This window comes from Gossypium hirsutum, chromosome A08 (genome assembly GCF_007990345.1).
Source record: "Gossypium hirsutum isolate 1008001.06 chromosome A08, Gossypium_hirsutum_v2.1, whole genome shotgun sequence".
Classification (NCBI taxonomy): Eukaryota; Viridiplantae; Streptophyta; class Magnoliopsida; order Malvales; family Malvaceae; genus Gossypium; species Gossypium hirsutum.
This window is the reverse complement of record NC_053431.1, coordinates 86,060,726-86,078,870: the sequence shown is the minus strand read 5'-3', so window position 1 is coordinate 86,078,870 and position 18,145 is coordinate 86,060,726. Positions and strand designations below refer to the sequence as shown.

Sequence of the window (18,145 nt, the reverse complement as noted above, 5' to 3'; positions counted from 1 at the left end):
AGGAGGCACGCTCACACTATCAATAGACCATCTCGGTATAGTGGCTTGCATATTTTGGGAATATGGCATGTATAGCATTATTATCCTTTTGTGTATATAATCTTATGATATGGTGAATGAGTGATGTGGAAATGTTTGTTGATGATTAGCTATTGAAATGGCTAATCAAAATTTATATTTAGTGTTATGTATGCTTAATGTATTACCTACTCCATGGAAAACTATAAAATGGTGAAATTGGCTATAAAACAGTGTCATACAGCAGTAGTGACGTGAATTTGAAAAATTACTAAAAATAGTAGAAATAGAATTAGATGATGAATAAAATATGTAATTGAAGCTTAATGAATCTATTTTCATGTGGAAGAAACAAAATAGGTAAAAAAGTTGTATTTTATGAGATATTTACGTTTTGGTGAGATAGGGTCAGAGCGATTTATGGATCCCCTTTTCTGACTTTATAAATTCACCATATATTGTGTAAAAATAATTAGGACTCAAATTATATATGTATGGATTCCTTATTGAGTCTATTTTTAATAGAAACAAACTTCATAGTCATTGGATCTCTGTACAGGAAGAAATTTGATTCGTAATACACAGGGGTCAAAGTAGCCGAACCCTGAAACAGGGGAGACTTTAACTAATAAACTGTACTAATTGGCCCAACCAAAAATTCTAGAAAAAAATTAGTAATTAGATATCTGAGTCTAGTTTCAGGAAAAATTTACGAAATTGGATTTAGAGTTTTGTAACTCGAGATATGATTTTTTTAGCGATTGTGACACAGTTAGCCAACTTGTCTAGAAATTCTAAAATAAATTGTTTGAGCTTTTAATTAATGAATTAAGTCCGTTAACACCTCGTGCTCGACTCCGGCGACGGTCTCAGGTACGAGGGCATTACATTTTTGGTGGAAAAAGAATCATGGGAGGAAAGGCATGCATTGGTGTGGTTGGAGGTCTTTGTTTGCACTTAGGAAGAAAGAGGTACGGGTTTTTGAAATCTGTCACATTTTAATATTGCATTATTGACCAATCAAGGTCCTAATTTGTGACTAGCGTGGACTTTGAAAGCCAAATATTTTAAGAAATAGTTTTCTTAAATTCCAGGTTAGGAAATCTACCTTCTTTTACTTGGCATAGCTTATGGGGCTTACGGGCTGCAAAAGGGCATCTTCTGATCGGTTTAGATTGGAGGATAGGGGATGGCAAGCAAGTGTACATCTAGGGTGATGCTTGGGTCCTTGGCAATGAAAATTTAAAAGTTTAGAACATGGTTCATATTTTGGGCCTAAATAAAGTTGCAAACTTGATTGATGTCAACACAAGAAAATGGAAAGCTGGGCTGATTCGAAATACCTTTTTGTAGGAGGAAGCTGCGAGAATTTTATGCACTCCTCTATCTATGAATCCGTATAAAGATCATATAATATGGCGTTGTGAGCGGACAGGGGAGTATTCGGTACCTAATCGGCATAAATTTTTCTTACAAGATGGACAGACCCAAAGACAACAAAGCTACAGAATATTTTACAAAAAATTGTGGAACCTAGATCTACCTCCTAAAATTAAAATTACAAATAGGAGAATCTTCTTTAATTATCTGCCTACTTTTATTAACCAACATTACAGGCGAATGTTGGGATCTGTTACTTGCCAAAGATGCCAATATGGAACAAAGAATAGGGAGCATTTGTTTCGGGAATGCCCTACATCGAAGGAGACATGGGAGAAACTAAATGTTACTTGGCCTGTAGCAGATGCTAATATTGAGTAAAAATATTGGATTAAAAATATATTTGATTCAAATTCCTTTTTTAAGTGCAGATTGATAGCATGTGTAATGTGGGTGATATGTGGATGGCAAGAACAAGTTTATTCACGAGGGTGAGCAAAAAACAAGTTCTCAATTAGCAGATTTTGTGTTCAGCTACCTTAAGGAACCTGATGGGTTGAATAATCACTTACCAGGGAGTAGGCTAGTCACAGATAGATGGATAGCTCCAACTAGTTTAACACTTAAAATCAACTCCAACTAGTTTAACAGTTAAAATCAACTTTGACGCTGCATTTCATAGGCAAAGGAAAGAGTTTTGCTTGGGGTTAGTGGTTCGAAATGAAAAAGTAGAGGTTATTTGTTCAAGAACAGTTATGCATGAGAATATACTGTCTATTTTTGCGGCAAAAACGAAGGTGTGACTCCAGGCGATCCATCTAGGTTTAAATTTGGGACTGAGGGCGCTTGAAATAGAAGGAGATGCCCATACAGTGATTCGTAAACTGTAAGCTGAGGTAGCAGACAGATCTGAGATTGAAGTTTTTATCAATGATTCAAAACAATTATGTTCAAGTTTTAGGTCTTATGTTTTTCGATTTACCTATAGAGAATCAGACAAGGCTGTTCACATTCTAGCTACAAAGGAACTAAAAAGGAGAGAAACAACTTATCTGATGAATGAAGTTCCTTCTTTCATTGTGAAAGAGGTGGATGCAGATAGGTGATGGATGGAATCCATGAATGCTTGAAGGTGTTGAAGAGCTGAGGAGAAACTAAATCAAAAATAGAAGGAAAGATGGGAGATGACAAACTGATGTGTAATGAAGACATTTCTTGTTTTTTGCTGAAGGAAATAATGACAAGTGATTATGATGAAGATCGTCCTTGCATTTTCCCTATGACTTGTTGTTGCTTTTTAGGAGCGGTGGAATTATTTGATAACAATTGGGCTAGAGAAAGGTTCTAGAGCAACCCCTTTTACCAAACTGGATCTAGGCTTTTTCTTCTATTATTATTAGGCCATTTTATTTTTGTTCCGGATTTCCTTAAACTTTATTTTGTTTGTCTTTTGGGCCTTTTTCTTTTATCTAATAAAGGATCTGGGTATTTGATCTCAAAAAAAATAATCCATTTGAAGTATTTTTATGAGCCGATAAAATTATTTATTTTTGCTTGTAGTTTAAAGTTTAAACAAGGAAAAATTTTCTAAAAGAAAAAAAAAACTTGTGAATCAAATAAAATATTATTAAAATATAAATTGTAATTTATTTTAGTACTTTTAATAATATATTTTTTGATAATATTATTTTAAATTAATATTAATACTTTTTTGTTTAATATTATTACTTTTATATTTATTCATTTAAAATAAAACAATAGATTTTGAAATATTTTTATACAATTGATGCAATTAAAAAATATTGTAATTAATTATATATAATTATTTCAATTGTACTATCAATTATTTTCTATTTTTATTTTGTTTATTTATGAAATAGAAAAAAAAAGAATAAAATAATAAGTAAAGGGAAATTATTTGGTACACTGTCAGTAGAATTTTTAGACTTCACAAGTAGGGTCAGGGGGTTGACAAGTGTTCTATACGAATATAGTAAAATAGTAAAAAAATATTTTAGAATAATAGACATATGGCAATTTTTTAAAATTGCTTGTGAAATAAAAGAAAGTATGTTGCTAGAGTACTAACCCATAACTAAAAAAAGGAACAAAAGATAAACATAAGAGAGTCATGAAAAACAAGCAAAAGTTGTAGCCAGAAGTAGAGGTGAGTATTCGATTGAGTTGAGTCGAATCGAGTTCAAAAATTTCGAGTTAGTCGAGTTGATGAACCTATTTTAGGGATCGAACTCAATTTGATTTTTTTTTTGAATCGGATAGAATCGAGTAAAAAATTTTCAAGTCAAGTTGAGTCGAGTTAACGAATCCTATTATTTATAATCAATGTTGCGTTTACATGAACCGATTATTTAACTAGTAAACCAAGTATAAAATTATTTAACTATATAAACAATATAATGGTTTTACCTTTTAACTTAATGAGTAAACATTTATCAAAACAATGTAGTTTTACCTTTTAACTTAATGGTTTTGACTTTTAACTTTAGAAAAGATAAACATTTATTAAAATGGAGTAGTTTTGCCTTTTCTTATTTGGATTTTTGGATAAATCAAATTGTGTAATTCATATTCGAGTTAAACCGGAAATTTTAATTTTTTTATTCGAGTTGATCTAAATAACTCGAACTATTTAATTCAAAATTTGAAAATTTTATTGAGCTTTTCGAATGGAATCAAATTTTGCATACCCCTAGCCAGAAGGTAATACCTATAAACAACTAACATCTAATGAAAAAATTAACATAATGGCCGATGAACTGTAGAATAATATTGATAGTTTGAAGATTTAATTAGAATATTTTAAAGTGTATAGACCAATTTAGAATTTAATCCAAAGTATGGAAAATTTGGTTCAACTAAGTCATTATTCATGTAGGGTTTGTACTCAATACAAGTGTATAAATCTGTACACTAACAAATCACTAAAAAAACATAGATAATTAATTCTTTAATAATTAATTGAAATTGTTAACATATATAATCTCATAATGCACTCTATCAACATATAAATATAAATTTATATAGAGTGAACCCTTTTTATATCTATTCAGATTTTGCCTGTTATAGAAAGATGATTATTATACACCTATAACAATATGATGTTATAGAGAGATAATTATTGTAAGCTTACTGTAGAATTGATATCATGGATTTCCATCAAGAGAATTATGTTAAAAAAAGTGAGAACAAATCAACAGAATTAAAATATATATAACATTTGCATGTATTATTACTTTTATACATATTTTATTTTACATTCTTTCTGTTAAACTAAGCTTTATTAGATAATATATTTTCATATAACAAATTAATTTTTTTAAATAAAAGTTAAAGTTGAATAAAATTGACAAAATGATTTCTCAGATGAAGTCTAAGAGATAAAACTTTGAATCTTTACTTTGAACTCTTAGAAAATTTCTTGAATCAACTTTAAAATTAAGTTCAAATGATTTTAATCAAGTAAAAATTCTTTCAACTAGTCAAACTATTTTTAAAACAAGTCAATATAACTTTAGGCCAAAAAGTATCGATTCTTTTTGGCTAAGCATCGATAGTTTTCAAATATCAATATCCCTTTTAAAAACAGTACCGAATTGAGATTATGTTTTTCACAACTTTAGCTAAGTATCGATCCAGTATCAATATTTTTTATATGGTATCGATAAAATTTATTTGGTATTGCTATCTTCATCTCTAACGGTCACTAAATTTTGCATTTAATACAAAAATTATCGATACATTTTTAGTTGGTATCGATACTCGCTCTTGCAGGTGAATTAAATGCACTGGTTTTCACATCCCCAATGGCTCTATTCGTGTCTCCAAGTTGGAAATCAATTATGGGGTATAAATACCAGCTTCCAAAGATCCTACAACAACAAGAGAGATAATTCAAGCCTAACAGATCAATCAATCAACGTTTTTGCTCAACTTTCATACTTTTCTTGTACATACTTGTGAGCTTTCATTGTTATTCATTTAGCTCAAGTGTATCTTGTTTATTAGTACTTAATTGCAAACAATTCAATCTTGTAAGGATTTCTTCTTAGTTTTCTATTTGTGTTCACTCTTTGAGAGGGTTTGTATCTTAAGGTTTGGGTAGAAACCTTAAGGGAGTTTGTAAGGTTAAACTTTGACCTCAAAATTTATTAAATTAGTGAATTTGAGAAAATTTTTAGTTGTAGAAAGTAAAGGTAGTGGAGTAGAAAATTAGGTTTGAATCACTATAAATTAAAGTGTTCTTTGTCTCTATCTTTTTTTTTAGCAACAACAAATTTTTTAAGAAGCTAATTCACCCTTCCTTTTGGTGATTTCGAGTTGAATTATTGGGATAAAAATTGGTATCAAAACTTATCTCTTTTAGACGATTTAACAACCAAAGAGGAAATCTTTGAGGAAGCTCAACAATCATCAACTCAATTCATACAATGACGTCCAGTTCTGGCTTAATTTTTCTTAGCGAGTTTAAATATGTTTCGTAGCCTCTTTATTTCATTGGTGCTAACTGTTCATATTGGAAGGCAATGATAATGATATTCATCCAAGAAAATAATTTTACAATTTGGGACATTACCATGGACGTCCCTTAAATTCCACTCAAGCAAGAAAGAGAGCTCTTAGTTTTAAAGAGTAAGAAAGAATGGAATGAAGAAGATAGAATGAGTATTCAATTAACGTCAAAACCATGCACACATTTTTTGTGCACTTGGTCCAGATGAGTATAGTATATTATTGTCATGTTTGAATGGCAAGGAGATATGGGATAAACTTGAGGTAACTTATGAGGGAACTAGCCAATTGAAGAACTCAAAGGTGGGAATCCTCACTCTTAATTATGAGACCTTCAAGATGAAGCTTGAGGAGGACATCAAAGTAATGTTCAATAGATTCACCATCATCATTAATGGGCTAAAATCTTATGGGAAGACCTATCAGAATGAAGAAGTTGTGAGGAAGATGCTTAGAAGCTTGCCTAAATTATGGTAAGTCAAGGTAACCTCAACTGAAGAAGCAAAGAATTTAGAAATGTTGACTTTGGATGAACTCATCAGTTTTTTACTTACACATGAAATGAGGCTTAATAAAGGGGTAGAAGAAACTAAGAATGAGAAGAAAAAGTTTGGTGTTGCTCTCAAATCCACCACCATTGAATATTGTGAATCAAGTGAAGAGGTGGATGAAGACAAAGAGATGACTAGGTTTGCTAGGAGATTCAAGAAGTTTATGAGGTCCAATAGAGAGAGAAATTTCCAAAAGAAGGAAGGACTCAAGCTTGAATCTACCAAGGAAAAGGACCTTATCATATGCTAAGAATGCAAGAAGCTGAAACATATAAATTTCAATTGTCCCTAATGGAAAAAAAAGGAGTCAAGTAAACAAAAAGTTTAAGGCTCATGTTGCTACTTAAAGTTTTGAGGATTCATTCAACAATAAAGATCAAGAAGTAGCCAACCTTTGCCTTATAGCCATTGACAATCCAAAGGCAACTTCTAACTCATCCAATTCAATATCCTATTCTTTTGATGAGTTACAAGATGCCTATGATGAGTTGGGTTTGGAGTTTGAAACTATGGTTTCAAAATATAAGGAAAAACATTTCTAAATAAAAATATGAAAATAGTTTACTCTCTAAAACCAATCATGAACTTGAAAATAAAATTCATGATATGCAAGTCATTATAAATGCTTTTGAGAAAAGAACCAAGACTTGCATAATTTGCTTTCAAAAATTCATGATGACCATCAAAAGCAACTTGAGTTTCTTAAGAGTGAAAAATCTCACTCTAACAAAGTTTTACCAAAAAGATTTATAAGAGGAGATAGCTCAAAACAAAACTTTGTTAAAACTAGCTTTAATTTCTATAAACATAGATGTCCCATAAGTTTTTACAAAGGAAAAATTATTAAAAGACTATGGGCCCTAAAGGACTTTTAACTACTCAAGGTAAGAACATCCTTTCAAAATGGATACCTAAAAGAACTAAAATTATAAAAACTAATGATTATGGAACCAAAAGAATTTGGGTACCAAAACTCAAAGTTCAATTCTATGTTTCTAAGAATAGAAGTATTGCTTCAAGGTGGACAATTCAAGCAAAAAATTCATGATACATTGATAGTGGATGCCCAATGCAAATGACAGGTGACAAGAGTCACTTAATCAAATTAAAGCCAAAAAGTGGAAGAGAAATTGCATTTGGTGACGACTCCAAATGACAAATAGAAGGAATTGGCTCTATTGGTAAAAACTCTTCAATTCTTATTGAAAATGTTTTGTATGTCAGCGATCTTAAGCATAATCTACTAAGTATTAGTCAATTGTGTGATAAAGGTCTCAATGTCATTTTTAATTCTAATAGTTGTAAAGTAATTAACATTGTGTCTAATAAGATTATACTTGTAGGACATAGGATAGGAAATACTTATATGGTGCATTTAGATGACTTGTATGATTCATTCATATGCCTTGTTCCTAAAAATGAAAATAATTTTTTTATTGTGGCATAGAAAACTAGGACATGCTAGCATGAACATTTTGTATAAATTACCCAAAAATGACTTAGTTAGATGTTTGCCTAAAATTGAATTTGATATAGATAAAGTTTGTGATGCATGTGTTAAGGGTAAACATATAAGAGTCTCATTTAAACCTATTAATGATGTATCAACTAGTAGAGTTCTTATTTGGCCCTATTAGGACAACTAACTTGGGTGGAAAAAAATATGCATTTGAGCTTGTTGATGACTATTCTAGGTTTACTTGGATTCTTTTCTTAAGTTCTAAAGATGAGGCTTTAGAAAAATTAATCACATTTTCAAAAAATGAATCAAAATGTAAAAGGTTACTCTATCACTAGTGTTAAAATTGACCATGGAATCGAATTTCAAAATCTTAGTTTTGCAAATTTTTGCAACTCAAATGGAATTACCCATAATTTTTGTACACCTAGAACCCTTCAACAAAATGGAGTTGTTGAAAGGAAAAATAGAAATTTAGAAGAAATTGATAGAACTATGCTTTGTGAAAACAATTTCCCAAAATATTTTTGGGCAGAAGACACAAACACAACTTGCTATATTGTTAAAAGAGTAATGATTAGGCCTATTTTAAAGAAAACTACATATGAACTTTTCAAAAACAAAAAAACCTAACATTAGTTATTTTCATCGTTTTAGATGCAAGTGTTTGATGTGTCACAGAACTAACTAAAAATTTGACCAAGACAAGTGCACTTATCAATTAATAGTATATCTACGGTGAGTAAATATATTGTTCCCATGAAGAGTAAAAGTACTAGTAATTATTATCTTTCTATTATTTAACCGAATAATTCGAGTGATTGATTAAAACTAAAATTAAATAAATTAATTAACTAACAAATAAGACAAATAACAGAACATAAAAATAATTGATTAATAACCAAGAAGCAAAACAATACCCAGGAAAGAATTCATCTAGATTTCATTTGTCACTATCAATTTAAATTACACAATTTCTTTACTTAGCACCTTGATCCGTAGAAATCCCTAAATTATGCAAATATCTCTTTCGAGCATAAGAGCAATTGACTCTTGTTTGATTAATTAAAATTTCTTTCTAATTAAAACCCCTATTAACTCATTAACTTGTGCTATGGATTCCTTTATTAGATTTGACTCTAACCTGGTAGATTTATGTTGTCCTAGAAATAGGATTGCATGCAACTCCACTCAATTAAGCAAGAACTATTCTTATACAGGCTCTATTCAACCATTGATTTAAGCATATCAAACATGGAACAATAATCTAGAAATATTAAACAAAGAACTAAGCACACATTATTGAGAACAAGAACTAAGTATTTATTGCGTAAAATAAAAATCAAATGACAGAATCCATCATAGAGTTCATCTCCGCTAGGTATTTAGAAAATTAGTTCATGTTTGAAAATAAAAACATCTAAGACACAGTATAATAGAAAGAAATAAAGAAGCTCATGATAACTTCCTAAGAAATAAACTAGGAATCTTTAATCCTGAAGGAAATCAACTTCAAAGTCAACTTTAATGGTATTTTTTGACTTACTTTCATGAATATGCTATGACGACTCACTCCCATATTCTTATTTTAGTCATATATACTTCTTAGAATGCCCAAAAAAACCTAAAATTCATGATTTTCTTGAATATTCTAATGTTTGATGTGTAATTTCATGAAATTGCCACGACATACCACATGCTCGTGTGGAATGGTTCAGCCCATGTGACTCTTGTAACTTGCTCCGATTTTCGCTCATATTACTTCGAAGTGCTCTATTAAGCATCAAAACATGAATTTAAAGGATTAAGAGTATAAAATTCACAATAAACATCAAATAATCATCCAAAAACACATTAAGAATGAGGTTAAAACATGTTACTTTTAGCACTTATCAAATATCCCCACAATTGAGCGTTTGTCTGTCAGTAAGCAAAATTCTCAAGCCAAATTCAAGTTAACTTTCTTAATTTATTGTTCTCACCGAAGAATATTAGGATAATCTATAAATAATCATGCATTGGAAATTTAAAAAAAAATTACACTGATGAACACAACCAGTTTAAGTAGAAATTTTTGAAGGCATAAAACATAGTTGTCTCCCCTATCTTAATAATTTCTTGAAATTCAAACTCAACAAGAATGAACACCTTTACCAAGGATTGACTCAAAGCATTGAAAATGTTTAAGGTCCAAGTGATACGCATTCTGTTAGCTCGATAAAGCAAACCGAAAATGCCAAGAGGGGGTGTATTGGCCTTTAAAAATTTTGGTGAAAGCAAAGGTAAGAAGGAAACAATGAACACAAAGGATTTAGAGTGGTTCGACCCCAGTTGCCGACTTCTGTAACAGCCCATTTTTTAGTGAAATCGGAACAGTGGTTTCGGGACCACAAATCCGACCTAAAATATATTTTATTTTTATTTTTTCATATGGCCCGTAATATGATAGAAATGACGTATGAAAATTTTGATATGAAAATTTTATCAATTTAGTGCCTAATTACGAGAAGGACTAAATCGCATAAAATGCGAAAGTTGAATTATAGTAGCTATAAGGATCAAACAGTTATGGAATTCAAAACCTACGGTCCTTATATGGTAATTAGATCATTAATAAAAGTATGTAGATTTTTATGGTGACTCATTCATGGAATTATAGAAAAAGGGCAATGACTAAATTGGAAATAGCAAAATATTAATTAATTAAAAGATGAAAAGAATTATGTCATCTTCAACTTCAAAATCACATGGAAACCCTAGGAGAGAGAAAGTAAGCTTTCAAGGCCTAATTGGGTAAGTTTCCTTGTCCTGTTTTTAGTAATTTTGGTATTTTTGAAACTGGGATAGCGTAATCTCTTTATTTGAGGGATTAATTTGAAAAGTTATCAAGGTATGAAAATGGGTCATGGATGTATTATGCTAGAAATTAGAAATTTATGGTAGAAAATGAAAGATTAATGATAGATAAACAATTTTTGATGAAAACTTGATTTAGGAACTAAAATGTAAACTTGTGAAATTGAAGGAAAAATTCTAAAATTTTATGTAAACATATGCTAGAAAATTTGTAATGGGGCTTTGGTTAGGCTTGGAATAGGGATTAATTTGTACAAGTTTCATTTTCTGGGCCAAGGGACGAAAATGGAATTTTTGGAAAAGTTAGGGGCAAAATGGGAATTTTGCCTAGGATGTAAATTGAGTCTATTTAAGTATGAAATATATGAAATTGGTGATTAAATTAATTTATATAGATCCGAAAAACCCAAACTCGAGGTTAGATTGAGAAAAGGAAAATATTTCGAATTAGCAGATTATTACGCAAACAAGTGTCGAGGTAAGTTCGTGTAACTTAATCGGACATGTAATTATGTTAATTGAATGTTGTATTTGTATGTAATGTGATTATGTTAATGGCTTTACTTGTATACTATGATGGAAAATTGCTACATGCTTGAAATGGTGAAAAAGGATAAGTCTCGATTGAATATTGAGTTCTAATAAGTAGATGTGCTTTCCCGAAATGAATGAGTTCTTGCATTTGTTGTGGAAGAGATTTAGCTCAGACGAGTAATCCTATTAACCTTGTTATATAAAGGATTTAGCCAAAATGGGTAATCCCGATATAATACTTCTCGAGCATATGTTATGATTAGGGTTTAGCCTGGACTGGTAATCCTATTCGAGTTCCTCTGAGCATATCTATTAAAAATGATTTAGCCTGGATTGGTAATCTTGTTATAAAATATGTGGCTCAAGAGAGTATTTCTTGGTTAAGTGCCCTAATGGGTAGCCATGAATAAGAATTGACGAATTAATGAATCGTACACTTCGAGTGTATTACTTGAGCATCCATCAGAATTCAATGATTCAACGGACATACAACTCTTGACATGGCATAAAAATCTTCAGATGAAATGATAATGACTTGAAAGAATATAGCTTGATGAGCTCATCTATGTTACTTGATTTATATGAATAGTTGGTGACTAACATGTTTGATGAAATGTATGTGATTAGGCCATTTAGCCAAATGGATGGAAACATAACATTGTATGCTTAGATTTTAATAAAAAAGATTGGTAAGTTTAGTTTATGTTATACGAACTTACTAAGCATGTAATGCTTACTCCTTTTATTTTCCCTATTTTATAGTGCTCGGAAGCTTATAAAGATTGGAAGATCATTGGAGCATCATCACACTATCAACTAGCATTTTGGGTATATTTAGTAAAATCATTTTGGTATAATGGCATGTATAGGGAAACTTGGCCAATAGTGGCTTGAAGTGTCATTTTGTAACCTATCCATTGGAATGGCTAGTGATGGTTTATTTTGGATATGATTTAGTAAGCTATTATGGCATATATATATCCACATGTGTTATGCTAAGTTCATGTGATCCAATGTTCTGAATGTGTAGGTTAAGTTAAGGTGAGTTTGAAACCATGTATGCATGAAATGGTATACCTTGATGAATGATGGATTTGTTCATTTGAAATGCTTGAATTGGTTGGTATTGGTTGAGTGTTCTATGTGCAGGTATTTGGGTGATTTGGGTGAGAAATGAAGTTACGAAATAGCTTCATTTTGTCCAAACGGGCACACATACGAGTGTGTGTCTAGACCATGTGTGACACACGGCCTGGTAACACAGGCATGTGGTTAGGCCATGTGTCCCCTGCACCCTAATTTTGAGAAATAGAATTCTCAAAATTGAGCACATGGGTAGAGACATGGGCGTGTGTCTTGGCCATGTGAAACCTGCACCTAATTCGAATTAAATTAATTAACGACACGGCCTAGCACACAGGCGTGTGTGCAAGTCAGAGAGTTACACGGGGTAGAACACGACTTCTAGCATGGGCATGTCCCCTCGACCACACGGGCGTGTGAGCCTTGCACCTTGGAAAAATTTCATAATTTCGCGAAAAATTCTTAGAGGTCCCGATTAAGTCCCGATTCGATTCTAATGCTCGTATTGGACCTCGGGGGTCCAATTAATGGATGTTATGAATAATCTCGGTTAATGAATAGTGACTTGCATGAATGAATTGAAAAATGTTTTGAATGTTCTGGTAATGCTTTGAAACACCGTTCCGGCTACGGGTACGGGTTAGGGGTGTTACAACTTCACTACCTTAGCTTTCCACCACTAAGGATTTTCCCAATTTCATTAATTTGTTCAACCTTTGAGGATAAGGTTTAACCTTACAACTCCTTAAGATTTCTACCCCAAATCTTAAGTTTCAAACTCTCTCAAAGAGATACAAATGAGCAAACAGACAAACAATCTTTACAAGATAAAATTGTTTGCAAATTGAAGCACAAATACAATGAGGTACACTTGAGCAAAAGAATAGAGATAAACCTCACAAGTGTATGGAAGAAGAATATGAAAATTTAAGCTCTAAGGTTGTTTGATTGATGATTTTTGCTTGAAAATGCATTTCTTGAATGTTATAGGACTTTAAAAATTGTTTTTTTATACCCCCTAATAGATTTCCAACTAGCTGAGGTTGTTGGTGAAGTTAATATGGTAGTTAGGGATGTAAAACCAGAGCATTTATTTCACCTGCAACTACGAGTATCGATACCTCAAAAAAGGGTATCGATATTTTTTTGTCATAAATGCTAATTCAGTGATCGTTGGAATGAAATAATTGATACTTAAAAAATATCTTATCAATACTTCCTGAAATAAGTATCGATACCGGATTGATACTTCATAAGGTTTATGAAAAACAGAATGCTATTTTGATATCTCCTTTAAGAAAGATATCTATTATTTTCAAAAATTGTCGATACCAGAAACATGGTATCGATAATTTTTAGGGTTTCTGAAAACATAATACTTTATTGGTCTTGATTTTTCTAAGGGTATCGATATTTCCAAAATTATCAGTACCTGTCATAAGGTATTGATACATTTCTCCTGGAGCAAATTTAACTTGTTTGAAAATTATTTTAAAATGATTTTGACTTGATTGAAATCATTTTGATATGGTTAAAATCATTTACACTTGATTTTAAAATTGTTTCAAAGTTTTATCTCTTAGACTTCAAATTTTAAAATTATTTTGTCAATTTTAACTCATATTCAAAAACACTTTTAATTTGTTATATCAAAATCTTTTATCAAATAAAGTTTAGTTTAACACACTCATCAGTCAAACAAGAAATCCTATTACCATAGGCTTGCTTGAAAAACAGATCTCCAGAACTATAGACTAAGATGATACACCAATCAAGAGGTCTTTACAAGGTTGTAACAGGGCTTAGGTTAAGGGTACGTAAAAGGTCAAAAAAGTTTGTTAAAATTCAAAGCTGAGTTGATAAGTTACCAAACCACAAAAAAAATCAGTTACTGAATGAAAAGAATTTATATCAACAAGAAATAAAAAATGAGTATGAGCTTTTATACAAAATTTGAAACTCACTATTCAAGCTTAACTTTTAGCTTTTATACAAAAAATGAAACTCACTATGCAAGCTCAATTTTTTTTCTTTCATTTTCATTTTTCTAGAACAAAGAGAAAATTCAGTAATGCAAATGGTGAAACATAGCCAGACAACTAACCAAATCAAATCTCGAAAAAAAGGGAGTCAATGAAAAGTGTAATTTACAAAATTAATGTGGTTTCTGGTTAACATAAATGGGTGTTAAATAAAAAAGAATGTGTTAGGATCAATAAGCTTTACTAGGGGTTAATTCAATGGGTAAGTTGTTTAAAGGTTAGGCAAGTTAAATCCTAAGTGCCTCTATCATTTATGAAATCAACAATTGGCCTCAAAATGTATAATCGAAGTAAGTTCTAGAATAACAAATCAAGTTGACATACTCACAACTAAAAATAAATTGAGCACGAAATAAAATATACGCTCTAGAGGCTCAAAAACTCACAAAAAATTATGGTTTTGATGTCAAACTTGTAAAGAGGGAGATAACTTAAAATAATAATTTTTAAAAAATAACTTATCATGCTTGACTCTCTCGTGTCTTAAAGTATAAATAAAATAATGCATAAAAATCCACAAATTAATCCCAAACAGAATCAACAAGAATCCAAATTAAAAAAAAATTAACTTTAATGTAAGGTTCAAGAAATTTACTAAAACACAAACAACAATTCAGGGGCTCTATTGCATAAACATATAAAATCCTCCCTACACTTAAGATGTACATTACCCTCAATGTACAAACAAATATAAACACAATAAGCAAAATATCATAAGTGAGGAAGAGAATTGAAACTACGCTAAATTTGAATGATTTCGTCGAAATAGTGAAATCCAGAATCCTAGGTGATCCTAAATTAGGTACATGGATTTAAGCACACTACTAAGAAGATAGAAAAAAAATATAAAAATATAACAAAACAAATAGAAGAACAATTGACTAAATAGTAACAATAAAGTTCATAATAAAATAAAACATATAAGTCTAAAAAATAAAATAAAAACAAATAACAATAGAAATAAAAGTACAACTAAAAATAAAAAAAAAGATATAAAACTAAATAAAGTCACTAATCAATGTCATGCGGGATGTCAGGATCAAGAGGCAAAGGTACAAAAGGGGGATCTAGTGAAGAAATGTAAAAATGCTAGCATATTCATTGTATATAAGCCTCAATGCGATCCTGTTGGCACTAAAGTTGGCCGAAGTGCTCTAAATGTAGCTACTCAAGACAATCGATCTGCTTTGACTGTTATTGTTGTGTGCGAGAGATGTCCTCAAGCGTGACTAAATATGTAGTAGTGGAGTGACTTAGAGGAGGAGAGGATCGAGCCGAGTTTGCATGTCGTGGTGGGTTTTCATTTGGAAGCTCCTTATGCTCATCTTGAGGATCCGGATTAAATAATGTATACTGGGGTGGACCTGCTTCGTGATGATGCTGAATCATCCACATGTGGGCCATGATAGACAACTCTTGAGGGACCATCAGTCCGATCAGTGTGAAGGATGAAGTCTACTCTAGAGTGTCAAGAAGCCTCAAGTATCTCGCCAATCGAGTCATGTAGGGAGCTATACAGATAGGGCCCTTCCTGTGCCGATCAAACTGGTGTTGACAATAGTGATCCATAAAGTAAGCAACATCAAATTAGGTGGCGTGCCTCCATGCTCCATAGAAAATAGGCGTTTGATGTACTAAAAACCCCCGTGCTCTCCTTTCGACCAGTTAATATGAAGGTCAGAATGGCATGAATATAGAGTAAGGTTAGAGATAAATATGTCGCCTTTGACTAAATTGGGTTTTACTGTGACTCAATCTCGATAATGGAAAACCAACAAAGTGGGGTCGGTCAATGGATGTGCCTGGAAACTGTCGGTAACTCAGGGGTACTCATAAACTCATATAATCCTAAGGTGGGTCCAAAGCATGGGATGCTCAAGTAACGCGTTATACCCAAAGTCAAAAGGAAATAGTGTGACGCTAATCCCATCGTGAAGTCACTGATTGTAAGAAAAAGGTAGAGTAGAACTGCAGTGTGAGTTCAACATATGTGGGCTCCATGTAGGTAAATAATTGTTCCTATAGTGCCATGTCAATCAGTACCCAAACCCTACCAAATAAACGGGCAACCTTGAGAGCATACCAATCAATAAATTGACCCAACTCTAAAGGTCACTCCTTAAGATGCTAATACTGGACCTCATGTGGACCGGGACTAAATTGGAGACACGAGTATCTTGTGATTGTGGTTGGGTCCGAGCACGATGATGCATCGAGTGCCTTTCACTTTTTAGAGGTGAGGGCAATAGTCTTGGTTTTTCCTCTAATATTTTTTATTATGTACTTAAATAATTGTTGAAAACTAGATATTTCAGCACCAATACAAATTAATATAGTAGATTAGCAACTAAAAATATGAAACACAATGGACCAAGTTCAATCTACCACACAATGAAAATCAAATCCTTAAATAATTCAAAAAGACAAACAAAAAAATAATCTAATACTACTAAAAAACCAAATTAATAGACTAATAGTAATTAGAATAAAAATGAAAAAAATAAAGCAAAACAAAATAAAAGAAAATAACATAAAAATATGTATGCTAGAGGAGCGCAGAGGATAGACAACGATAGGGGCAGAGGTGGTTCGTATAGCGGTGATGGGAGGAGAGGGGTGAATAAGTCCGAACATTGACATGGTGGGGACATGTTTTGTTGGGTTGGTCAGCAGTGGTGTAAGGGGTAGTCAATCAACGATTTGTGTGATGGAGGATGATGGGGAGAAACAAAAATGACGAGGAAAGATGATTCGGGAGAAACGATCGATGGAGATAGAGAGCAAATGTGGTGTGAAGTGGGTAGGAAGGGAGAAAAGGTGAGGGAGAAGATTTTAGGAAAGAATAGAATGACGATAGTGTAGGGGATTAAAATAATGGTGAGTGTAAGATGGGAAAAAAAAAGAAGAGAAGGGAAAAACTGACAGTGAGAATGGATGAACGGAGGGGATTTTGATGTGGTGGAGTGAACGTTTACGCGTTGGTTGGTGGCTGAGCCAATAATGTGGGGGGGGGGGACTGGCAAAGAAGGCTTGGAAAATTTCGGGGGCACAAAGTAGGTTAGGGTTGAAAACAAAACAAAAAATAAAAAAATCCTCACTTTAAAATAAAAAATTTTAAAATTTTATATAGTGTGATATCCTAGGTCGTGTGTGGTTGTTGTTAGCTTCTCTCACGATCATTTATAAGGGCTGTGGGTAACACGATCATGTCGCCAGGTCGTGTAACTCTCTAAGGTCGTGTGGCTCCTAAAACTTTTTATTCCCTGTGTGCACATGGGCATGTACCATGCTGTGTAGGCCACATAGTTGTGTGCTTAGGCCGTGTGGTCTACCCTAGATCGTGTGGACCATTTTTTTAAAATTTTTTAAAGTAATAAAGATAAATATACTAAAAATTCAACATAATTAAATGAAAATTAATTAAAACAAACAAGTGGTTTTCCTATCGAGAAGTGCTTATTTAAAGTCTAAGCTCGACTTCTCTATTCAAGCTCACGGTTAAGTTAGATTTTGGAGCTAGAGCTCCCCTATCTTGTTATCAATATAACCACCAAAATAAAGTTTGAGATAATGACTGTTTACCTTGAATGTGTTGTAATCAGTGTGTGTTACCTCAAAGGTTCTATATGGGAATATGTTTTGTACCACAAATGGATTCGACCATCTCGATTTCAATTCTTCAGGGAACATTC

The 18,145-nt window shown here is 32.1% G+C and overlaps 1 long non-coding RNA gene across 1 annotated transcript; it reads right to left on the bottom strand.

Annotated features, from left to right (window-relative positions):
* Positions 1–857: 857 nt before the first annotated feature.
* Positions 858–2,671, bottom strand: LOC107948768 (uncharacterized). Its single transcript, XR_001697555.2, has 4 exons — positions 2,170–2,671; positions 1,971–2,067; positions 1,362–1,711; positions 858–1,245 (listed from the first exon to the last, which is right to left on the bottom strand). It is a non-coding gene; the product is annotated as an uncharacterized lncRNA (long non-coding RNA).
* Positions 2,672–18,145: the final 15,474 nt, after the last annotated feature.